Source organism: Podarcis liolepis, assembly GCF_965112155.1.
Source record: "Podarcis liolepis genome assembly, chromosome: 5".
NCBI classification, from domain to species: Eukaryota; Metazoa; Chordata; class Lepidosauria; order Squamata; family Lacertidae; genus Podarcis; species Podarcis liolepis.
In genome coordinates, this window is record NC_139556.1 from 17,670,737 (window position 1) to 17,697,399 (window position 26,663).

At 44.4% G+C, this 26,663-nt stretch overlaps 1 protein-coding gene and 1 long non-coding RNA gene across 31 annotated transcripts in view; both read right to left on the reverse strand.

Moving 5' to 3' along the window:
* Positions 1–26,663, reverse strand: part of CAMK2G (calcium/calmodulin dependent protein kinase II gamma) — a 162,429-nt gene that overhangs the window by 117,804 nt on the left and 17,962 nt on the right. The window lies entirely within an intron of this gene.
* LOC310706755 lies at positions 18,163–22,808 on the reverse strand. The gene is made up of 2 exons (XR_014526150.1): positions 19,503–22,808; positions 18,163–19,407 (listed from the first exon to the last, which is right to left on the reverse strand). It is a non-coding gene; the product is annotated as an uncharacterized lncRNA (long non-coding RNA).

The window sequence follows — 26,663 nt, forward strand, 5'->3', positions numbered from 1 at the left end:
ACTGAGGATTTACCCTTTTTCTTCTTGCAATAACTAGGGAAGATTTACCAACACACACCCTGCAGATCTTTTGAAAGCCAACAGTGGCTTTGTGTTGCACAGAAAGTTTGAAGCAAGAAAGGCCACAATGAAGCCGGAAGTAAGGGGAGCATGAGGCGGGATGCTGGGAAAGAATGTTAATTGGCAGGAGGTAAACTTAAGTGTGTGAAGACTTTTAATTACCCACTGCCTAGCTCCAAGGCTGAATATGGCCAAACAATTCTGAAGAGCCAACACCCTGGGGTCACGTAGTTTTAAAACCCACTGAACTCCCCTACAAAAATACTTCCGAGTCTCAGTGCACACCCCTGCTCATTTAACATGACTACCCTTCCCTCTTCCATCCATATTTTAACTAGGTAAATGTCCTTTGTTGGTTGATGGCTGGCCTCTAGGACCAACCAAGTTAGAGGTACTGAAAAAGATCTCCTAAAAGCAACAAGAATGGAATCTGATTGCTGAAACAGTCAACAGAGATCAAGCTCACCATCAAAGAAGAATAAACAAATAAAATAAGGTGGTGGTGGGGAAGGAGACATACTTCTCAAGAACCAGGAAATAGTCTGAAGGCACTGTAAACAATTCCACTATTCTCGGGGGACATCACATCACCATAAAGCTCTGCCATACAGTGCCCAGTCCCTTAACTCTGCCCAAGGATATGCTCAAAATAATTGCTCCTAAACTTTGTGCATAGGGAGACATTAAGTAGTAAGGAAAGGCCACTCTGAACTCCCCCCCACCCCCGAGATATTTTACCTGCCACATTCTGGGGGTGGGGGATTCTTGGAAAAGGCAATAGTTCATTTGTGGAGTATATGCTATGGGTACAGAAGGTCCCACATTCAACAGGGGCTGCCAAACTGACACCCACAGGTGCCATTGTGCCCACCAGCACATGAACAGCATCAGTGAATACCCCCTCAAAAACTCATAGTGCATAAAATACTGTTTGCTCTTCCTGCTCAGTTCCTGTTTGCACCTGCTTAAACATGCCCACATTTCACTGGGTGCCATTGTGGAGAGGTACAAAGGGCTTCCCTCTGTGCGTGAGCATGGCAGTGTAGGCGACTTTGCCCCCACACCTTTGATGGTGTCTTGATGGAAGCAGACATGTCGGCCACATGTGGTGGTTTTGTCTCCTTTTCTGCTCTTCTGGATGTGGCGGCCACATCCAGGGTTGCTTCCACACTAGCAGTTCAGACTGGAGCTGCCGCCATTCATTGACTTGCTTTTTTGCAAACCATGCAGCCTATAGCATCTGGAGTTTCCCTTGTTGCAGTTCTCCATTTCTCCAGACCTGCTTTGTGGCATTTAAAAAAACATATACAAAACGCAGTGCAAATGTCATCCGGTAAAGCACAACAGAGATTTTCCATGCCTACTTTACCCTTAAATTAAATACAAGAAACACAGCCCTAGCTTGAATAAAAACCTGGATTGTGTTGGTCATGCCATTGTCTGCCAGGATAGCAAACTCGGTCCTTAACCCAACCCTGCCATACGCAGGTTGTTTGCCTATTTTCAGTTGTGAACTTTTAGATAGTATGATGAAGTGACACAATCTCTCTATTTCTCGCTCACACTATGCCCCCACTTTCAGTATGTCAAAAAGAACGAGGGTATATATATTTCACTTACCTCATCTGTTACCTACAGTAATCTACACATGCATGAGTGTGTATATGACTGAATTTATCAATACTAATAGAAAGTAAATTATTGATAGTAATGCAGAACTATATAGACATTCCTTCCTTCCCATCATCTACCATCAAATGGTAAAAAACAAAAACCCACTTTTAAAAAATGTAATAGTATAAGGCATGGGTAGGCAAACTAAGGCCCAGGGGCCAGATCCGTCTCAATCGCCTTCTAAATCCGGCCTGCAGACAGTCCAGGAATCAGCATGTTTTTACATGAGTAGAATGCGTTCTTTTATTTAAAATGCATCTCTGGGTTATTTGTGGGGCATAGGAATTTGTTCATTTTTTTCCCCTTCAAAATATAGTCTGGCCCCCCACAAGGTCTGAGGGACAGAGGACCAGCCCCCTGCTGAAAAAGTTTGCTGACCCCTGGTATAAGGACAAAACCAGCAATTTAGGGAAACCACCAATATCAGAGCCTAAAGGAAAAATTATGGAAATCATCTATGTTAGAAACCCAGACAAGAGTTGTGGAATTCCATGGGCAACTTATCAACTAACCAGCAAGGCTCCAAGCAGCAAGCACTATTTTGGTGGAAGCTAGTCTGAAAATGCTTTACGCCTCACTGTGAAAAATCACTCTCCCTTTATTAATGTCTCTATTGGACTCAGAGGAGCTCCAGCACCTTTGCTGTGAATGCCCTGAATTACTGTGTGCTGTGATGCCCATGCCAGTGATTAGAGCCCAGAGAAAACTGCATCTGGAGATAAAGTAACTGGGGGTGGGGGGGTGAGGCAGAGAGAGATTAACATGTTTATCGCAATGCTTACGTCTCTTACTGGCTAATGGTTACAGACGGATGGCAGCAACAGGACTAAAAATAAGAGCTAAGGCATTACCAGTGACTCACCGTGTGGGTGGCGACACTATCAGGGATCAAACACAAACCTATTCCCTGCCAGAGGCTAATGCTGCGAGGCACACAGGGAACATCTCCCTAAGGCAGGAAGAAAAATCAAAATAGAGCGGCTCCACACACTTGCTTCTGTGCTGTGGGAAGGGGGGAATCTAGCCTCTGCCCCTTCTGCTACTACCTTTATATTGGAAAGAAGCTCACAGGGTAAATAAAAGCTGCACTTCTTGGAGAGTGCAGAACAGAGGCATTCTCCGAAATCAAATCCCGGAATCTCACGAGTGAAACACTTAAGAGGATATACCAGCAATTTTTTAAAAAATGAGCTATTATTCCCAGAACATGTAGTTTCCAGCGGCATTGCACAAGTGTATAAACTGGTACTGGGCACAGAATTTAACTGAACAGGATTTCCGGTGGTCAGGTCTAGGGAAAGGGCGGTGGCAGGGTGTGTGTGTGTGTGTGTGTGTGTGTGTGTGTGTGATTCAGTGCCCCTCCCTGAGACTAGCTGACACAGCAATTTAGGAAAACTTGCTTAATCTGTATAATCTCCACAGGTGGCAGTATTTCACCTTTCCTTAGGGCACGGAGGTTTGTTTGTTTTTTTAAGACAAGTGCAGAGTACATGCAGGCATAGCTATTTTGATATGGTTTACATACACAGCCTTCCTTAATTCTACTAATGTCTGCATCCTCAATAGTGAATGCTATTTAGCCCTCTGTTGAGGGCTACTCCATCCTCTATTCTCCTGCTTGGAAAGAAAAAGAAGAAGAAGAAGAAGAAGAAGAAGAAGAAGAAGAAGAAGAAGAAGACCCTGACCATCTAGATGGGTTGCCCCAACCACTCTGGGTGACTTCCAACACATATGAAAACATAATAAAGCAACAAACATTAAGAACTTCCAATACAGGAAGAATGTCATACTGCTAGGCAAATGTCCCCTCCCCTGCTTGAGGTTGGGGAGGGACAGAGACACCCACTTCAGCTGCAGTGAGCTTCAGAAGGTTCCTAAGCGCAACCCAGCTCCAGGAAGATCCCTGTCAAAAGTCTGTCTGTCTGTGCAGGTTCTCTAATGCCCAACCCACACACAGAAACCACAGCCTTCCCCTCTGTCTTTCAGAGAGAAAGGTTAGAACTTCTTTGGGTGGTAGAGGTGCTGCCCAAACCCACAAAGGTCCTGCTCTCCCCCCGGCCCCTCCAAGTTTGGAGCTAGAGGAAGCGCAAGCTAAAGCGTAGCACAGCCTCAACAACCAACAGCCCACCTCTCCTTTGGTCCCAAAAGCAGGGGGTGGGGAGTATCTCCCCCCCCCCCATGAGGGGCCATTCACCCACAAGAAAATTCAATGGAGGGCTATGGCCAAAACAGGCAGTTTGCAGCTTGGCTCTCTGTGCCCCCTATAACAGCAGTTATAAAGGTATAGGGACCCCTGACCATTAGGTCCAGTCACAGACGGTGCTCATCTCGCTTTACTGGCCGAGGGAGCCGGCGTACAGCTTCCAGGTCATGTGGCCAGCATGACAAAGCCACTTCTGGCAAACCAGAGCAGCGAAAGAAAATGCCATTTACCTTCCCACCGGAGCGGTACCTATTATCTACTTGAAGTTTGATGTGCTTTCGAAGTGCTAGGTTGGCAGGAGCAGGGACCAAGCAACGGAAGCAAGCGGGCTTACACGAAGGAATAAAATGAGCTAAAATTCAAACGCATTAGAGCAGATAATAAAAGAGGATAACACTGCATAAAAAACCCGTGTAGCAAACAGTAAAACAGTTTCAAACTGAAGTAGTTTTAAATAGGTTCGTTGGAAGTGGAGAAAAATCTGCTTTTCTTTTGGCACGGTACTTCTCTATGAGCAAGTAGTCAAGTAAAATGTAAACAGAGCCATCTGGCATACAGACAATATACACACATACATGTTCATTATTTGCTTATTTAAGTGGGATGAGCAGGATCTTAAAGGAATTCATTGTGTACTTTTCTGGGGATTGACCGGACCATCATCTCTGGGATTCAAGAGACCATCATCTTTGAGCCTAATCTCCCTACAAGGGATGGACTGAGTCCCCAGGCAAGTGGGTGAATCAGATTATTAAAAGTGATTCTTCACTTGGCTGCATGACTAATACATATGGAAGCTTTTTGAGTAACACAATCAAGTGATTAAAACAAGCAGACAAGTGGTCTCGGCAGGCAAGCAGGGAAAGATACAAGTTTATGGTTTCAACTATCAGGGCACCAAACATCCACTTCTACAGAATAAGCAGGAGGAAAAACCTGGGGGCCAAAAAACAGAGAAAAGGTTATGATATGAGCCAGGATGTTCATCTTTGGCAGTCCTCCATATGGGGCTATGCAAAAGAATCTGCAATCTAGCATGGAATCCAATTAAGATTATGCAGCTCGGGGGACAGCTGTTAGGTGCTTTGCATGGCTACCTTTCCACTCCTTCCCAAACAGCCTTCAATCACATTCTCATTTAGTTGTAACAGAGCCACCCCGAGCTCTACAAAGGAAAGGAAGGTATAAAATGAGTAATAATAAAAAAATATTGCCCTTATCCGCTTGGACACACTTCCAAGTACCATACTGCTTCCTTCCGACAACTCCCAAATTTATGAACTGTATATTGACGCTATCAGTGTAAATGTAAATAAAGAACTTGCACGTTATCAGTAAAGATGTCAACAGCCTTGGATAAAGAACCGCTTTGAATGAAGTTCTATCTAACAGCAGCTCTTCGGTGAAAAGATCTCCTTTGTGCTCCTCAAGACTCCTCAAGTCAATATGCCAGAAGCCTACACACTACCAACATATAGAGCAGAGTTTCCCAAACTCGGGCCTCCAGCTGTTTTTGGACAACAGCTCCCATCATCCCTGACCACTGCTCCTGGTAGCTTGGGATGATGGGGGTTGTAGTTCAAAAACAGCTGGAGGCCCAAGTTTGGAAAACACTGATACAGAGCAAGTGGCTTGCTCCGAAGGCTATATGCTACAAAGCTAAGAAATCATTCATTGGGTAGTGCCACAGATAAGGGTCTGAAGCAAGCAGAGAGAATCTTTTGGAAAGCAGAAAATTAAGGGAAGTCGTTGCATAATTGCTTCATGGCCTTCGTGACAAGGCTGTAGCTATGGGGAAAGGTGGGTGTTGACCTTGCAAGCAATGACTTCGCAGACAAATATGACTATATCTGCAATTGGTTGCTACCGTTTTTTGGTTCACCTTAAAGAGTTGAAGCAACGGAAACGAAAAACACTTTCCCTTTGCAGCTAACTAAACTCCCGGTAACTCGAGACTTCATGGCAGGGGTGGGGAGCCTGAACATGCCCCAAAGTATGCCAGATTGTTAGCTCCCCACCACCATTATAAAGACGACAAGTGGTCCTGCCAACTACTTTCACAATTTAGTGATGGCAAGTTCTCTATTCAAAATGTTAGTAATAAAAGGTAGAGGCCGTGGCGGCTAACGCAGTGGCATTGCAAGAAGCCTGAGCTACAAAAGTAGCTTAAAATCTCACCTCTGCCATGACCTCCCTAAATAAGCACTCTCAGCCTCATGTGGGGGTGACTGTGGATACCTATTTTATGTGGTTATTGTAAGGGTAAGATAGTGTACATGAGGGGCTCTAAAATGCAATGAAAATGAGGGTCCCCCCCCCATATGGAGCATCAAGTTAAGATTCCACAGGGTTAACAACTTTACAATCAAGATCTTTTTGCAGAAAATTGTATTGGTGGCGTATCGATTATATCTCTAGCCTTTTCTGGGATTGTCAGCCTTGCCACCATATTGCATCTTACAAGCAAAGAGAAACAGAGAGGGAGGGAGAGGGGCCAATGAGATTTGCAAGTTAAGCTAGTGTGTGTGTGTGTGTGTGTGTGTGTGCGCGCACACACACACACACACACACACACACACATATGTATATATAAGACTACAAAAATGCCACTTGAATTTGGGTTCTCAGAATGGACTGTGACCAGCCCTAGGCTCAAAAAATCCTTTCTTGTCTCAAAGGGCAGTACTGTTCCTATCTCACAGATCAATCCAACCATGAAATTGTAGGCAGAAACTGCTGGAGGTCGCGAAGCCTCGGCGCGGGCATAGAATCTTCTGGAATCAATATCCTTAATCAAATAAGCATGCGAGGCTCAGCAAATGGGATCACCATGCATTGTATATGCTATTATTACCCAGCTCTGGCATTTAACAGGCAAGCACACAAAAGGGGTCCCGGTTCTTCTTAGAGCAGCACCCAGACCACATAGTCACTGCCAATGAATATTTCCTGCTTGAAAGGACGTCCCCTGCCATACACAACATCCACACAAAAGGCCACCACATCCATGCAAGCCTAAAAATTCATACTTTGCTAACACCAACTACAAATGTTAGTGCTGACGACGGTCTCTCTGCATTCCCCACCCACCCCCCTGCAATGATATTTCACGAAGAGTAGAAGCTTTTAAAAAAGTTTTCCCTCACAAAGGGCTCCGTAACTTCACACATATCAAGAACTGTGACTCTGCATTACTACCCTCAGGCTGCAAAGAGCCAATCACAGCAAGTTTCAACGTCAGAGACGATGGTGAAGGCAGATTTCTTTCTACCATCTCAGCTTTGCACTGTTTCACTCCAAATTGTTTCCCCACCTCCTGTTGCCATGGAAGGGGAAGTGTGCTGAAAGCTACGACTATCGCCTTCGCACTAAACGACAGTTTAGCGTTACAGGAATGGTGCAGCTCATGCTCTGAGCTCCTGTGCTATCCTTCCTCTCCCCTCGGACATGGTGGAAGGGAAAGTATTTGCTTCCCTGTATTGAGAGTCCCATGGACTGCAAGAAGATCAAACCTCTCCATTCTTAAGGAAATCAGCCCTGAGTGCTCTCTGGAAGGACAGATCCTGAAGCTGAGACTCCAATACTTTGGCCACCTCATGAGAAGAGAAGACTCTCTGGAAAAGACCCTGATGTTGGGAAAGATGGAGGGCACAAGGAGAAGGGGACGACAGAGGACGAGATGGTTGGACAGTGTTCTCGAAGCTACCAGCATGAGTTTGACCAAACTGCGGGAGGCAGTGGAGGATAGGAGTGCCTGGCGTGCTCTGGTCCATGGGGCCACGAAGAGTCGGACACAACTAAACGACTAAACAACAACAATTATCTAACTGCAATTTTTCATCAGAGTCAGGCTGAACTGTGGCTAGTTTAAACTAGAGCGGGTCCCATAATTTCACTCGGGACTTTTCCCTATCATTTGCAGGGGGAGAGGTAAAAGAAGAAGAAATCACTCGGGGGGGGGGTGACAGGGAGAGAATTCCTGTGAAATTTCAGGGTTTTATAATTAGTGGTGCAAGGTAGGCAAGAGGTGTGGGCGTTTACTTTTATTTTTTAAAGGAAGAAGAACCACCACCAAAATCTCAGTACCATTCCACTGCTTCCCCAAACCAGCATATCTCCTGGAAGCCCACCAGCCAACACACTTCCTTGAATGCCTCTGGAAGGACTTCCTGGTGGAACATCCTTCCATGTGCATTTCAGGAGGTCTGCTAGCCAGGGGTGAGGACAGGACCTGAAAAGCACCAAAGGGGGGTGCTATTTTTTTTTAAAAAAAGTTAAAAATAAGAACACCCACATCTCTTGGCCACCTCGTAAACTCAATGATTTAAAGATTAGTGAATCCAAAAATGTCACCTCTTTCTTAAAAAGAAGCAGAAAAAAACTACCAGCTGTCGCAGAAGTGAAGAATTTAATGGAACTGCTTGCTGCAGGTTCAGCACAGGACTAGCTTTAAAACTATTGCGGGCTGAAAAAAGCCATGCTCAAACCGTGCATTCAAAATCAATTAATTCTGCAAAGGCAAAATTCTGAGAAAGGCAAGGTAAGTTTCTTCAAAAGATTTTTCTTCCTGGTTTAGCAAGTCATGGGTGGGCATTCTCCGGTGATTCCCGCAGCAGCAGAATGTTTTTATTTTTAAAAAAATCAAAATTAAAGGTCCTAAAAAATGATAAAGTCAAGCTCTGATGGTTCAGAGCAAGAATGGCATAAAGGACTTCATTTATTCACTAGGTGCCCATACCTAAAACACCATTCAAGGAGGCCTTAGAACCTAATCACCTTCCCAATGAAGAAGAAGAAGAAGAAGAGTTTGGATTTGATGTCCCACCTTTCCCTACCTTTAAGGAGTCTCAAAGCGGCTAACATTCTCCTTTCCCTTCCTCCCCCACAACAAACACTCTGTGAGGTGAGTGGGGCTGAGAGACTTCAGAGAAGTGTGACTGGCCCAAGGTCACCCAGCAGCTGCATGTGGAGGAGCGGAGACGCGAACCCGGTTCCCCAGATTACGAGACTACCGCTCTTAACCACTACACCACACTGGCTCTCAGTCTGTATTGTAGGCGACATATCCATCATTCTCAATCCAGTCTATGATCCTTTTGACGGTGTGACTTATAGGCCAGCTTCAGCATCCCTGACATTTGATGCTAAGAAAGCATTTTGACAAGTTCTCTTTTCTGAGTGCCATGTCTGCCTGAACAGTTCATTAAATGGACTCTGCTACAGTGTTCCATTATCTAGAGTGGTTATAAATGGATTATCCAAATCATTTTCACTGCATACAATTAAGCATTAGGGCTACCTCTTTTCTATTCTTTGATCTTGCGCTAGAGCTCACAGCATGTGCAATTAGAGGCTATGAAGATGTGAGGGGTTAAAATAAAAGACTCCCAATTTTATGTTGTTGCTGCTGCTCTATGTCGATGGTGGGTTACTAACTTGCTCAAATTCTCCCTCTTCTAACCCTGAAATTACACTACAGCTCCCCACAAAATTCGGATTTTCAACTATTAAGTGGAAAAGGTCTGAACAGCTTGGTTTAGGAACTCATCTCCCATCCTGCTTTACAAATCACCACCTGCTAAAAGTTGGCCATGGATAGAAGTTAAATATTTAGGAGCATGAATCCAAACAAAATAATAAGACAGTTCAACAGAATACGGATATGTTGGTACCTAAACACTACTAGATTTGGAGCACTGGCAAACACTGTTTTTCTTGCTTTGGGGAAAAGCCAACAATTCATAACAAACATCGGCTCATTTAGTCTACATGTTGAGGGGCCTGCAACACAGTTTCTGTAATGTGCCTGGGGACTCCGACAGGAGGCGGTTTACCCTCTGCACCATTGAGGCAGCTCTCAGGCAAAGGAAGTTATTGGCCCGATCTTTGCTGCACTGCAGCAGCAGCATCATGCAGATAACAACAAGGGTACATCAGCCCAGTCAAAGCAAGTGATCCGAGCAAACAGCAGGAGAGGCGATGGCTGGTTTGTTTATACCACTTACGTCAGGCTTGCTTTGACAATCAGAGCAACCTGTTGCTCCAAGTAGCCAGACAGACCCTTCCCACACATACCCCTTGCATGATCTCTCTTCCCCTAAACTGCCACCTTAAAGAATCTGAAAACTGCCTGGCCGTAACTGCTTGCCAGTTTCTGACCCCTCTGCTGCTCAGAAGCCAGACTTTCACCTGACGTAGAAGAAGGTAACTCAGCTCTGAACCTTCCAAAGACCTGCCAGACAGCCTGACCCCGAAAAAGCTTGAGGGTTTTCTCTGAACAACACACGAAGCTCGTTCTCTGAATTCCAGTTATCAATTAAGGGAGGGAGCATCTGCACTCCACAGTTTATCATGCAGCTTAAAACATCACAGGACTTTAAGGTACAGCCTACCACTACATGGTATTGAGCCTCTGGGGCTATGTCAAAATCTCTATTAAGAAATAGTCAGCTGTGAACAAAGTGCCTACCGGAGGAAATCAGATAACGAGTTAAAATTGTTATCCTTTCATACAAGAGAAGTCACCAATATGGTGAAATCCTATACTTTTTTTTTTTAAGGGCACAAGCCTAGAGGCAGTACTCAACCAAACAGATCTGCAAACACAAGCATTTCCGTATGCACAAAGGAACTTCTACCCCCCCCTCCCCAGAAAGTTGGGGGGAACCCAAAACGGATTTAGGGCGCATGGGATAGGCACAAATGGAGAGAAGGAAGGAAAGTTCCTTTGTGCACCTGTAAGTCCTTGCACTAGCTGATATAGATCAGCTAGTGTGGGATATTACCCTGGGGGTTCAAAAGTCTGCTTACCACGGAGAAGTTTCCTTCCCCTCTGGCAAGCGTAACAAGGCCTCCTTCATCCACAACATGATAAGCATGAATTTGTAGGCTCCTGGGTAAGAGCCTACTCCTGTTATTTCAAAATCTACACCCCAATCTTTGAGCCGGGGCTTGTGTTTCCTTTTGGAATTGAGGCACAGCGGAGAATGTGGTGTCTTTATGATATATAGTTTTTTTAACACATATACACAACCTGGGCCTGCAATGGAGGGGCTCACAGCATCAACACCCATAGCCGCAGCCTTGGATTCAAACAGAAATCAAATATTGCTCTGACACACTCTCTTCCCCCGCCCCCCCCCCCAGTTTTACCTCTAGGTCACATCACTGCAAACTCTCAACTCTCACTTTTTTCTTTTCCTAACTACCAGCCAATTGCAGTGGTAGAGTCTCACACAGATCCACTTCCTTCGTTCCCTTAATGGCCCATTACCCAGGCTATTATCTCAACAGGAAGCTAGCCTTACTTAAACATTAACACTTGCTGGATCCAGGGTCTCTGCATACAGCCTCTTTTCCCCTACCCTGACAGCTAGCCAACCATTTCTGGGTCAGTCAGACTGCTTCAAACTGCTTGGCCAATGCCTCTTCAATGCGACCCAACCATTAGGAGATGGTTTTCCAATGGTTGTAATACCTGTGTGTCTGATCTATACCTTCCTAAAAACTCAAGGTGTAAGTGAAAGGCATGGCTTGGCATTAACATTAATGAACTCTATGCTCGTGCATCCTGGTGTTGTAGGTCTCACTCACATCTCCCATTTGCCATTCTATATCTTAGACAGCAAACTATTACTACCAGAAACTCACAGATCATGATGGGGGTAAGAAGATGTAGAACAGGACTTTTTCATTAACATGAAAATCAGTTCAAAGAGAGAGACACTGCAAGCTGGCTGAAGGGACCTTGAGTGTGTGTCGAAATATGATCCCTAGTAGCATTACTGTTTCCTTTCAGGAGATCCTTTTATCTCTGCTTATGCTCTGTATATTTGTAACTAAAGCAAATATTACAAAGATGCTAGAAGTCTCCCTGTGTCTTTATTTCCAAAGTGAAACTAAATAAAGCAGTCATCTTTATAGATGTGTATCTGAAGAAGTGTGCATGCACACGAAAGCTCACTTAGTTGGTCTTTAAGGTGCTACTGGAAGGAATTTTTTTATTTTAAATAAAGCAGTGTTACGTCCTGGATCTTCTCGCTACATGGGGATGAAGAGAGCAACAGCATATACTGGACACCCAACCCCACTAATCCAATTCGGAAGTATCTTCACACTTGTAACAAATAGCGCCAACAGCCTTCAGGCCAAAAATGTGTGCAATTTCAATTGTGCTTCCTTATCCTGGGATGTACTCAGCTTCCCCTCTCCCCTTCTGGTACCAAATTTGGATCCACTGAGGTGAAATGAAAGCTACACCATTTCCCCCTCACACTGGAAGAAAACGCTTATGGAAATTTCCAAGTCCTTCCTCACTTTGTAGCTTAGATTGATCCAGCAGAGTATTCTTGTATACCCCACCCATGCAATCCCATGGCCTTGGCAAAGTTTACCTCCTTCACTATTTGGGACTCTGTCTGTTCTTGCCTCCTTTAAAAAAACACATTAAGCTATACATTCATGTGCGCACACCAACCCATGTTACTATCGGGCATCCAGTTTATTGAACCCAACTTGATACAGCCTTCTCTGAAAGCGGAACTCCAAAAGAATGGGCCAAAAGGCAGTGCATAGCTCTATTTATCAAACAGAGGTATGAGCACTTAGTTAAGAGTCTAAAGTAATTGCTGAGAGTGCTCCATTTCCAATTCCTGCTGAAGGAGGCCAGGTAAGTTTTCAGTTTACGGTTTTGGGCATGCAACTGTATTTTTTTTTTACTTATCATGCAATAAATAAATACAAATATACCATATACCATCAACAGAAAAGGGGAATGAGATAAATAGGAATGTCTGATTGCCTCTTTAGGCCTGGGCTGAACAAGAAGGATGAATCAACATACACCGTATTTTTTGCTCTATAAGACTCACTTTTTCCCTCCTAAAAAGTAAGGGGAAATGTGTGTGCGTCTTATGGAGCGAATGCAGGCTGCGCAGCTATCCCAGAAGCCAGAACAGGAAGAGGGATTGCTGCTTTTGCTGCGTATTGATGCCTCTTGCTGTTCTGGCTTCTGGAATTCAGAATATTTCCCCCCCCCCCTGTTTTCCTCCTCCAAAAACTAGGTGCATCTTGTGGTCTGGTGCGTCTTATAGAGCGAAAAATACGGTAATGCGGAAGAACAATAGGGACAATAAAATAAAAAGGATGTGACTTGCACAAACAGGTGTGGTGAAGTTCATCCATTATTGGAACCACTAGTGAACCATCCTTTGATTTCCAACCAATGGAAATCCTTTGGCCACAGGGCTCCCCACCCCCACCCCCACATGAACTCTTACATTATTGAAAGCTCAGATTTCCATACAAGGCTCTGTATGCTGCAAGTAGCATCTCTCCCATGTATGCTCTGCAGCGCTGATGACAACCAGATTTCTAGAATGAAAGAGAGCCATCCCCCTCACACACAGTTTCTCTGCTCGACAAAGCCACAATTTATACAAACTTATTTTGAACAGTCATCAATGAAAGGCAGGAAGCCATAGAATCCCTTTTACTTTATTTTGGCCGACTAATTCTGCAGTGCAAATCTACTGGTCACAAGAGCTGAACGGGTGTTTCAAGAATCTGTTTAGTAGAGAAACGTTCGCATTAATTACCATAACCGCGTAAGAAGATTAGATGCCTGAATTAAAGTTAGAAATTGTAGGCGGTCAAAGTGAGTGTTTCTGGGACTGGAAGAGGGGTGGGGGAGTGTGTGTGTGTGTGTGTGTGTGTGTGTAAGTACAGTGGTACCTCGGGTTAAGTACTTAATTCGTTCCGGAGGTCCGTTCTTAACCTGAAATTGTTCTTAACCTGAAGCACCACTTTAGCTAATGGGGCCTCCTGCTGCTACCGCGCCGCCCGAGCACAATTTCTGTTCTCATCCTGAAGCAAAGTTCTTAACCTGAAGCACGATTTCTGGGTTAGCGGCATCTGTAACCTGAAGCGTATGTAACCTGAGGTACCACTGTACATGTTTCAAGGTGTGGAATAAGGAGGATAAGTTTGCTTGCTCCAAATGCTAAACTCTTACAGACAGCTGCTTAACCCACAGTTCCAGACATGCACACCTACAGATTCTGAGCATGTGCAGTTGGACCACAAGAGGTCATCAACTGTAGGGGCTGATGAACAAATGTCTATCATGTAAGGTCTTCTTCAAGCGGCAGATTGACAGCGGGAGCTGTTGCCTTTCCAGAATGTGTGTAATAGCAATACATCCTTCACATGAAGTTATATATGGAGACTCATGGCATTCTACCTCGCATGTAGATCTGGGAACAAACTTTTGATTAAAATTTGGTAATGCTACTAAGGGACAAGAAATGGGTTGTGGGTTGGATTTGGCCTGCTGGCTGGCTCAATGAGGAGATCATCTTTCTGCAAAGCACTGCACTCTTCTTGGCTGTAGTTTATTGCGTCAAAAGGCCAAAGAAAGGAGACAATCCCCAGTATCAGATGTACAATGAAGTCCTGGCCAAAAGGATGCAGAAGGATTGTGCTGGAGTGTTAAAGACATATTGGAAGCTTAGGTTCAGCTCCTGTAAGAGGGGGAAAGTTTTGTTGGCAGGGCATGTGCCCCAACAGCTTCTTAGGTTCTAAAAATAAAACACCATCACTGGTAGATGTAACTTGCACACACATACACCCGCAGCAGAGAATGCAGGTTTTCCACTTCCATCCTTCGAAGGAGACAGACACAAGTCTGCCAGAGCATAATCAAGACAACTGCAAGCCTGGGAGAGAAATCTTTGGGGGATTGTTGTAATTAAACAAAACGTGCCATCTTCCTTAAGGCAGAGTTCCCCGAGCAGCTTTGGGTTGTTTCAAATTAAGTGGACTCTGCTGTAAATACAGAGCAAATCCCCAGGAAAATTATCCTTGAAATACTGCAATTTAGAAGTGATGAATCTGCACTGAAAGGTACAAGAAGCTGTGAGCAGAGAGCAAAAGGGGGAAGTCGAAGAGCCCCTGGAGGAGTCTTTAAATATAGATGTCAGACTTGGGAAGCCAGGAGCCTGGGCTGTTCCACTTAGGCTTTTTTAAACCTGCGAACTGCCCTTTGCCCTGGGAGCACAGCATGAATGACAACGGTACACATATAAAACAGTCAGTAAGGAAAAAATAATTTTAGAATAATATAGTAAAACATGACCTTTGTCTGTTTTCTACGATCCGGGCACAAACCTCCAGGACGAGTGTGTTTTACAGCCCGGGTCCTATTACTAAGACAGCCTTCTGGCAGGAACTTTCCTTAAAGCTAGATTACCAGCCAAGCCTCCCCAGTAGATCTTAAGCCATGGCAGGGTGAATACGGACAGAGGCTGTCTCTCAGATGCTAGGTCCCAAGACATTTAGAGCTTTGTGCAGAAAGACCACAAGCTTGAACGGGGCACCTTAGTTAATTGGCAGCCAATTAAATTTCTACGGATTGGTCTTATATGGTCCCTAGATGTCAGACCCAGCAGGACTCCGGCTTCTGCATCTAACCATTTTGAAGGACAGCCCAACACAACATGCACTGTAATAGCCTAAACAAGAGTTTTTACTTGGCTATTTGGGTCTGAGCTGTTATGCAATTTATGTCACTCCCATCTTCACATTTATCCAGATGTTTCTGACTACAACTCCTAAATATCTGACTTATAGATTATCTAAAGATGGCAAGGCTTTATCTCAGCCAGCCAACATTCTTCTGAATATTACCAAGCACCGCAATCATTTTAAACACAGCTTTAGGATGGGAGGTTTTTTCTTGGAAAAGACCTTATCCTCATTAAAATGAGTGGTTGCAAGATTGGAAACAATAGAAAAGACCACTCTCACCTACACCTTAAAAATAAAATCAAACAACAACAAAAGGGCCTAAAAGGTGCTTTGAATGAGAAGACACTTCAACAGACTTGGAGAAAAGTGGTACATAACATTACAAAGCTGGCCGAGGAAAGGAACGAGCACACAGAGGACTTCAGTTCTCCACAAGGCACAAAATGCGAGCTCTACCACAGAACAGAGTTGATTCTGAGCTTTGAAGGCTTCAATGAACCTGTTATGTTACATGCTTGGAAATAAGAAAAGGCATGTAGCTGGGATTTTCAAGCAGGCAAAGGAACAAGACTTGCTTTGGTCAGCACTGGTCTTCTCTCTGAATACTTGTCCTGCAGCAATGCCCATGAGTTTCCTTTCTGAATGAGAGAAGGCAAGCTAAAAATTGCCACACATGAACACACACAACCCTGAACACTGCCCAAAGCGTATCAAAGGCATAAGTCTCTTTTTCAGATCTCTGGATTTTTAGTGCAAAGCATTCAGAATAATCTCTCTCTCCTCTTTTGGCTAGTAAGTGAAAGCCACTGTAGTGTACTGGAAAAGGTGGTAGGCTTGAACCAGGTATCTTTGCTCATCTATGAAGCTCACTGCCATTGGCTTCAGACAAGTCACTAACAATCCCGCAAAGAAAGTTGCAAGGTAGATGAGAGTAGGCAACGCATTTCCATCATTCACATGACTTCATGTCTACACTACATTTTTTTGTAAGCAGCCCAGAAGACTGGTCGATAGGTAGTTTAGAATTTGATTGAATGAAGTGGAAGGAAAGGTGTGATATAGACGTAAGGGATGGGTAAGGGGTGGCGCTGTGGGTTAAACCACAGAGCCTAGGGCTTGCCGATCAGAAGGTCAGCAGTTCGAATCCCCGTGACGGGGTGAGCTCCCGTTGCTCGGTCCCTGCTCCTGCCAACCTAGCAGTTCGAAAGCATGAAGTGCAAGTAGATAAATAGGTACCCTCTGGCGGGAAGGTAAAGAGTGTTTCCGTGCGCTGCTCTGGTTTGCCAGAAGTGGCTTAGTCATGCTGGCCACATGACCCAGAAGCTGTATGCCCTTGGCCAATAAAGCAAGATGAGCGCCGCAATCCCAGAGTCGTCCGTGACTGGACCTAATGGTTAGGGGTCCCTTTACCTTTAAGGGGTTGCGCACAAGTGCATGTATGCACAGCAGTAAATTTAGCAGGGAGGGAAGCATCTATAAATTTATCCAAGTGTGCCAATTCAAGTGTGTGATGATGCAGCAGACCTCCTATCCATGCACTTAAGGGCCAAGCTACACATGCCATTAGTCACACACATGCCATTAGTCACACACTGAAACCAGTGAGCTTAAGGTGGCTGTTTTTATTTGGTGAAAAGGCATTTGTGGGACCCTGATCCAGAATCTTCCCAATTGGGATCGGGGCCCATGCAGGTTTTCTGCTGAAAATGACTTCCTCCTGGCTGCTTTTTGCCTCTGTATGAACTGTTTACTGCAAATGGGAGCTTCAGGGGCAAATAGCAACCAAGTGGGTGGCAGCTTTTATCAGAAAACTGGCACTGCTTATTTCACCAACTAAGCACACTCATGCACATACGTGATGTAGAGCAAACTACAGAATAATGTTAACTTATCCTGTGCAGCACAGAACAAAGTAAGCTTCATGTTCGAATTTCCTAGTACAGTGATACCTCGGGTTACATACGCTTCAGGTTACAGACACTTCAGGTTACCGACTCCGCTAACCCAGAAATAATACCTCGGGTTAAGAACTTTGCTTCAGGATGAGAACAGAAATTGCGCAGCGGCAGAGCGGCAGCAGCAGGAGGCCCCATTAGCTAAAGTGGTGCTTCAGGTTAAGAACAGTTTCAGGTTAAGAACGGACTTCCAGAATGAATCAAGTTCTTAACCCGAGGTACCACTGTAATCCATGTTCCTTGTTAATGTTTGTACCTAATTTCGTATCTCTAGTTGCATGCAAAGGATCTTAACCATTTTGGGTTACAACTTCCAACTGCTGGCAGCACATTAGCTCTCTCCAGTACTGCCACTGCACACACATATATTTTGGAAGGAAAAGCTACTAGCAAAAGGTTTAGGAGCCCTTTCCTATGCCTCGGTGACATTTTCATCAAGATAGCCGGCTGTGAACAGCATATCCCAGGAAGCAGATCCTAAAAATAGCCTCTTACGGCAAAGTGGGGGGGGGGAGGGGAGGGAGAGAATGGGGCATGTGGCTTATATACAGCCCAGACCAGTTTACACATAATTCTGTATTGCCAGAACAAGGCAGTGGGAATCCCACCAAAACTTTCCTAATAAGATCATTAATGTAACCAAAACAAATATGGAGGAGCCGTGATGCTGAACGTTCCACTGCAAGGCAGTACCAAGAAGACCCCAAATTTCTGCACTTAAGAGAGCACACAAAACCAAGAATACAGCACTGGTTTTACATTTGTTCAAGAAATTTAGACTGGTATTGGTAGCATTTATGCCCCACCTTTCCACTGAATGGGGTCCCAGCCAGGTTACAATGAAAGAAGGCAGGTAAAAAAACACGTCAATAAAACCAACTCTCAGTTGAATAACATGTCAGCTCACAAGGCGAAAGGCCTGTCTGAAAACATGTTTGCCTGCCCATGAAAGGTCATCAGAGAAGGGGAATGATGGGGCTCTCTTGACAAGGAGTTCCACAGATAAGCTCATATGGGGGAATGCAGCTTTTCTAACCTGGTCCCGAAGCTACAGTCATGAACAGGACTTTGAAGTGTGCACAGGATTTGGTGCATTGGGCCTTGGCTGTGCAAAAGCTCCTGTCAAAACCTGGGCATCCGGGTTGAGGGCTGAATCCAAGACTAAGCCTGAGTTTTCATGGGGGGAACCACCCATTCCAAAGCAAGATAGATCCCCTATTCCTTGACCAGTCTTCCTACTGACAAGATGCCTGGATGAAATTCTGTTTGTTCACTCTCATCCAGTCCATTAGCAATGCTAGACACCGGGTACTCAGCACTGCTTCCCCATTTCCATTTTATCTCTACAGATGCATCAAACGTTGGGGTGGATGCTAATCTAAGTGACTTTAACCACCACTTCTCTGATCAGCTTTGGATATTACCTGGCTGCAAGAGGAAGATGGAAGCTTGAAAGAGCTGCACTTCCTGCTACCTTACGCCTACGATAACCCTCAAAAATCAACTCTGAATCGGGGAGGTGTTCACTCTTCACAGGGACACTTTACTTCCAACATCTTCCAAGCATAAGTTCCTCTTTGAACACTGAACCAGCTGCAGGAAAAAACAGGAAGTGCAACTCTCTCATGTTTCCTCCTCTCCCCGCCCCCCCCAAAAGTTACAGTTATAGCTGATATGTGCAATCACCCCTTGGCATTCCCCACATCACTGGGGCCAAGTGGCGAATGCAACCGCCATGTACAAATGGGAACATACAGCATTTCCAAGGCCCCACAACACTCTTGACAATAGATGTTCTCTGCTGTTCCTGCATAAAGCTTCAGAGCTCTCAAAGTTCTTTTGTCAACTGGGGGGGTGGGTGGCTTGGGGGGAGGAGAGGAGGAGAGTGAAAGGAACTCTTGGGTTGCTGCTTGAATTGCTGATGTGGTAGATCGGATATGTAGTCAGTTTCCAAGAAATATGGGCGCCACAGAAATCCTGACGTATCAGCTAAAAAGCAAGATACCAGATTATTAAGAGAGAAGCACTGAGCGCAACAGGATTTTCCAGTTCCACAACTATGGCCCACCAAGCTATTCAAATACCTTTCAGTCTGCTCAGCCAGTGCAGATTGTGAACAAGTGGGGGGCTCTGTCTAATGCTCCCCCAGGCCTATGGAAAACTTCTTGTGTGCCAGTCTCTCTCTCTCTCTCCCCCTCTGTGTGTGTGCTGTAATAAGGAGTTCGCCACGACTGCAGGCAAACGCAGGGCTCGCTTGTTCCTTCTTGGTTTACAGAACTTCCCAGCTAACAGCTGCATTGCAGATGAACCCTCTTAAAGTGGCCAAACACACTGTTAAGCCAGTCAGCAGGGCACTGTGCTACAGCAAAGCAAGCACGCAGCTTTTCCCCCCTGAAATAAGCGTAGTAATCCTGATCTCATCCAAACCACCACGAGTAGACCATGCACCCATTTGTCATCTCACGCACAATGCCTTCCAAAAACCAACAGATACAGAGCTCTCTTGCCACCTCCGAGTCTGACTTTCAAACAATGCCTCAAAAGAGCACAATGACTGTGAAACAGACACATCCCAAAACAAATACAGAACGCTAAAGAACAGGATACAGTATTAAAGGGTTCATTAACCACGGCACTACAATGGTGATTTATGGGATAACATGCCCATTGGTCTGGGTCAAACTGTCATCCCATATAGTTTGAAACACAGATTTTGGAACACAGGAATTCTACTACAGCAAGGAATATACCTACTGGGAAACATTTCTGTGGCTTTAAAATTCATATAGAGAAAGATTTTAGGTTTAGGTGCACCAAAATGGACTATATGAATAATGGACAGGTGAACAGCCAGTTGTGTAAGAGAATTATTTTGGCATCTATATATGGAGTTTGGTTAAAAGAGGAAACGGAATGAGTAACTGCAGAAAACTTACAGTTCTTTGCTTGCTACTGATTTTTTTTTAATGTATTAAGTTTATTAACTACAATGTCCAATTATGGCAGCTATAATTGATAAATTGTGAATGTAGAATTATATGGGATTTTATCACTGGTCACTGGATGGATGCTAGATGTAGCGTCCTTTATTTCCTTTGGTTCAGCTGGAAACCTTTGGGGGAAATCTGTTTTCATGGCCCCCCACTATGTATCTTTAAATTTCACAGCCTAAAACCCTGTGTAAAATGGGGAGGGGGAGAAGGAGAGAGAAGAAAAGTTCAGAAAGAAAACTTACGGTATTGCAAGGGTTGGAAACAAAAGATGCCTAATCCTATAGGCAAGGCTGGTCTAGGAGAAGCAGGTGATTCCTCCCCGCCCCCCTAACCCTGGGTGTAATTTTCTTGCATGAAGACCCTTCCCTGACAGGCAGGAAGTGGGGCATTCAAAAAATAAAGACTGCCCCACCCTGAAATAATATGGTTATTTCAGAAAACTTCCTTTCACAGCTTTACACAAACCAAGAATGGATGGAAGCCTCTAGAGGAGCAGAAAAATGTAACTGTTCAGAAGCTTTTAGCACATTTAAGGGAAAGAGAGAAAGGGCTAATAACCTGAGAAAAGCCACACATATGGGTTGAAGTAATTGATATCTTGCTACTCTTGTGCCCAAGTACCTAGATAAGTTAGTCGAATCAATGGCCTGGATCGCAAACGCTGTTAAGCCAGGTTTTATTAAACCACTGGTTTTGCGGCCATCCAAATCTTCCCATCAGCTTAACCACAATGCCAACAAAGCAACATTTGAAACCATGGTTGTTAGCTTATGGTTTTTTAAAATATGGCTTGCCATTATATGCAAACCCCACATCATGGTTCCTTAACCATAGTTTATTTGGCCACCCCAGATACTCACAAAGCTACAAAGGTACAAGGAAATAGCTGATGGAAAACATATCAAACCATAAAAGAAAAGGCCACGGTTTGTTTGACTATCCATGCAACAGACCATAGTTTAACTCCTGGTTTATTAAACAAGCCACAGCTTAGCATTAATAATTTTTTTCTACTGACTTGATAGAACCTATCCAAATCTGGCTGTTTTAAATGTATTGCTACTGAAGATAGCCAATTAGGCTGAATTGGTTTAGGTTTTTATATTAATCTTTGTAGTGAGCGCACAAATTATCACATCACCACAACTGAAAGCAACGGTTCCTTAGAGAAGTGGGGAGAATTCCCTGTTGCTAGGGAGCTACCTGTCACTTTGATTGTTTAAATAATGCCTTGTGAGAGCATAAGATAAATCAGAAAATGGAATCAGGAACTGTGAATATGCTGGTATGCCCCAAACAAAGGCTGCATTTTGGTGGGCCTTCATAAAGGCAAGGTGAGGAACTTCAGCTCTGGGGGGCAAATGCAATTTTCCTGGCCTCTATCTGATCCTTGGGAATCGCCCTGACCACAGCCCTCAGTATTTTTAGGTAGCACTATGTTGGCAGTTTCTACTACATCTCAAGGGGCAGAAGGTCTTGGTCAAGGGTGGGAAACATGATCTGGCCAGTGGGCCAAATTCTGAGCTTCCACGGCCACTGACAGGTGAGTGGGAGCCATCACAATGACATCAGGTGACCAAACTTCAAAGGAAAGTTCCTGATTTGTTCTGAACTGGACTGTCAACTGCGATGCTTGTATAGACAAAAGCTGACCAAATGCTGTCATCTTTCCCCATACCCTTGTACTCACATCAATATATTGCCAGCTCTTAATGAATAGTTGAATGGAAGGTGACGACTTATCCTTCCAGTCTGACTGACCCTAACGAATGCATGACCCATAGTTCACAGCATACATCCTCATCAAGAAAAACAAAGGGCTGTTAAAGGTCAGCAATTAAGAACTAGTGCTGCCCTTTAACTGCCCAAAAGTTCATATCCACGAACTGCACACAGAGTCCCTGGGAGCTCCAGGGCAGGAAAAACCTTCCAGAGTACATTAGCAATTAGCTCTAGCCTGAAGGAACAACCCTTCTGGCTAAACTCAGTGTGTCCTAACAGGACAGCAAGGTTGCAATTCCCTAACCTCCACAGGGCCAGAGGAAATGCTACTTCTATTACCCATGAAATGATATTACTTTTTGACATAACTGCACAATATCATATCAGAGCACAGCTGCACTGAAGCAGAAACACTAAAACATATCCAGCAATCACCGGACACTAAGACTGCAGGGAGGTTTAAGAGGTGCCCATTGCTCTTCCCCATGTGTTCTTTCCCAGTGAACACATGACTGACAGTTCTCCCTCAGGTCACGCTTCACTCATCAGATCAGATGCACAGCATCAAGTCCCAGGCAAGGAGCCAGAAGGTTGAACACACGTCATCTATATATCCATGCCGCAAACTGCAACAGAGAAAAGGAAATCCCTCAGATGTTGTCTCACCTGCCAACTGCAAGCCCGGGTGGAATAAAAGGAGTATTAAAAACAGAAGGACTGTGAAAAATAGACTACAAACCTGAACACACGGGGAAACATTATATATATATATATATATATATATATATACACACACACACACACACACACACACACACACACCTTACATCCAGACAAACACATCCTGGTGCCCAGGCATTCACTTGGCCACAAGTGGCCAACAAGTCAGATGCAAAATGTGCCTGGCACCTGGCTAATTTTGAACACTGGATTAGCTAATTTACACACATACATACATACACACACACACACCAATTCTGGCACCCATCGTAGTTACTCCAAACCCAGCCTCATTACTCTTCTAGAGAGATCTAAGAATTGATTAACAGAACCACAGATTCTAACCTAACTTCCCATCCCGCAGGGGAACAAACACAACTTTTAAACTATAGCCAAGGATGCTCAATTTCTGAACTTTTACAAGTGATCTGGCATTGGGTACAGAATCAGTCACAGCCCAAGAATTACTTAATAGCTAAGCCTGGAGTCACAGCACAAAATGACTGCATGCACGAACCTTAGGAAAACCTAGGGACCCAGGGCAGCAAACTATATGAAGCACTGGACATTCACCACAGCCTTCCCTTTTAAGTGGCTCAGAGGAACTGGGAATCCTTGAACAAAGTACTGGTGACTAAAGCAGACAGCAAGTAACAGCGGGCTGAACATGTAGAACAGGGGTCAGCAAACTTTTTCAGCAGGGGGCAGGGTCCACTGTCCCTCAGACCTTGGGGGGGCAGACTATATTTGGGGTGTGTGTGTGTGAACTGATTCCTATGCCCCACAAATAACCCAGAGATTAATTTTAAATAAAAGGGCACATTCGACTCATGTAAAAACACACTGCTTCCCGGACTGTCCGCGGGCCGGATTTAGAAGGCGATTGGGCCAGATCCAGCCCCCGGGCCTTAGTTTGCCTACCCATGATGTAGAATGAGTCAAAATTCATTCAGTTCTTTCTTTCTTTCTAGCAAGAAACTTTTGCGGTGGTCCCTCCAACCAATGAAATATTCATGCACAGGCAGCATTTCAATCATATTATTGGGAGGGAATTAAAAAAAATAAAATCTCTGGGGGGTGGGATTACTAAGGGTAGGTCTGAGCTGAAAAAGCCCAACACATCACTTCCTCAAGAACTTGTGTGATAATGACATGCCATTTGGTGGAAGAAGAAAATCACTTCAGGAATGTCATTTATGCATCAGAGGGATAAGCCTCCTCTAGCAGCAACCAGTTAAGCAATGCTGGAGATTAAATACATCCAAGGCAGAACATTTTTCACAATCCCAATCTCCCTCTGCCCTGCCAAAGACCCATGCAACAACAACAAAAAGGTTAGACATGTCGCTTCATAAAAGATGCAATGGAAGATCAGGAGCTAATGCTCTTATGATCAGATGCACTAAATGGAGACATCATGTTCAGTGGCAGCACACCCATGAATATTTTTTTTATTCCTGTGATTTATAACTAGCCCTTCAATAGGTTTCCCAGGGTGGACGACAGCAAGTTAGAATTACAATAAAACAAATTAAACCCAAAACTATAAGCACATCCCAATATAAGAAGGCAGAATAAAAAGAAGTCAGCAGCATTTAAAAATGAGCACTTAATTAAATATGAAGTTTCTGTGCCTGGAACTAAAGTGACAAAAAGACGGGTGCCAAGCAAGCTTTCAACACATGGGGAGCCACCACCACGTAGACCCTTTCCACCTGTCACATCTCATAGACGTGGGTGGAGGAGGGGGAAAAGAATGGCAGATACTGGGAAGAGCCTTCTGCTTGTGAACACCCCCAGGCCATTGCTGGAAATATCTCATTCTCATATATAATGTCAGGAATTACGGTATATGTCTTCAATGGTTATACCAGGAAGTAAACAAAACAAAATGTTAATGGCTGCAGAATCTCTCTGTTCTCCATATTTGGAAGACGATGCCTTTAGGTAGTAGGAGGGGCAAAGAAAATGTATGGAGGCCTATTTGCAGTTTTAAATTCCAACATAGGTGCTAAAACAGGTTGGGGTCCAGCATCTCTGGAGATGCAAAGCATGGTTGTCTTAAACGTTGCCTCCTGTAGGGGTGACTGTCTCTGCTTATGTATTTGTAAATGGAATAAATATGACAAAGACATGCCCCAGTCCTCTCCCATCAGAAAGAAAACAAGATCTTGTGTCATTTCCCTGAAATACCTTGTTACTCAGAAGGAGGGAGAAGGAAACGAATTTATTAAAAGATTTGTGTGTGCATGCGTGCGCACATCTGCAAATCCTCACATGTGTGTACAGTGGACACTCGGGTTGCGAACGTGATCCGTGCGGGATGCACTTTTGCAACCCGCGTCTGTGCATGCACGGGTTGCAATTCGGCAATTTAGCGCTTCTGCGCATGTGCAACAGCCGAAACCCGGAAGTAACCCATTCTGGTACTTTCGGGTTTCGACGGTCCGTAACCTGAAAAAAACCACAACCTGAAGCGTGTGTGACCCAAGGTATGATGTACAGGTATAACATACATATGTACTTACTGGTGCACCTAAACTCTATGCACAATTTTATACAGTGGTACCTCGGGTTACATACGCTTCAGGTTACAGACTCCACTAACCCAGAAATAGTACCTCAGGTTAAGAACTTTGCTTCAGGATGAGAACAGAAAGCGTGCTCCGGCGGTGCGGCAGCAATGGGAGGCCCCATTAGCTAAAGTGGTTAAGAACAGTTTCAGGTTAAGAACGGACCTCCGGAACGAATTAAGTACTTAACCCGAGGTACCACTGTACTTCTCTAAGTCCCACTCCCTGTCTCCCCCCCCCCCCCCGGTCCTTCTGCACAGTTTATACCAAGGACAAATGTAGTAATATGTAAATAATAGTTATTCCCTGTGCTTTCACATTAACCCAAAATGGTAATTTACAGGCATTTTTTTATTTGTGCCAAACGTCACCAGTTTCAACATTATACAAAGAAAGGTAAGCTGTAAATCAATAGGTACCAAGCAATTCCTGCTGGAAGACACAAAAACTCCAAAGTAAACTGACATGATTGGAGAAGCAGCTTCAGAGTGAACCTGCAAACCACAACTGGCTCAGGAGGTGCCTTTTCCAGAGGCCAACAACCTCAAGAGAAAAGTCAATGGGGGGGGGAATTATATCTCCTAAGTATAGGATATAATGAGTCAACATCTGGAGTTGCCCAAGAAGGTGTCTCTGCTTCACAGGGTGGACCAGGAATAATATCTTTTTGACATATTAGATACTGAAGACTCCACAGTCTTGACATATATGACAGATGTGCCAGATGTTAACTCTCCATGGCAGATGGCTCTTCCCTGGAGACAGTGGAGAACATGAGAAACCCCCGTTCTTCTCCTGAGCTTGACAGAAGGCAGCAGAACATGCCCAATCTTGTGTCATGCTCTGGGGATACTTGACCATTTCAGAACATCAGCAGAGAGTCAGAAAGAAGACTCTTCCCAAAAGAGTGGGAGGGGTAGATAGTCACAGCAACAACAGCTAGTGACCATAATCAACCGAGATGTGTAGGACCTCTACTGAAGGCTTTGGGCAAACTGCACAGATAGAGGCAATAAAGGCAGAAAAGGTCCCAGCCAGTTAAGCAATGCTATCTGTTACAACGCCAACTGTTTTTCAGAGATGAAACTTTTCAGAGTTAACATTATCTCATTAAGAGAACAAAATAATAATAATAATTTAAAGGTGTGCATATGAATCTTTCCAACAAAGGCATCTTGGACTGGTGGTTCCCCATCCTTCTCAGGAAAAGGGACCTTCTTTCCATAAGTAGTAAGAA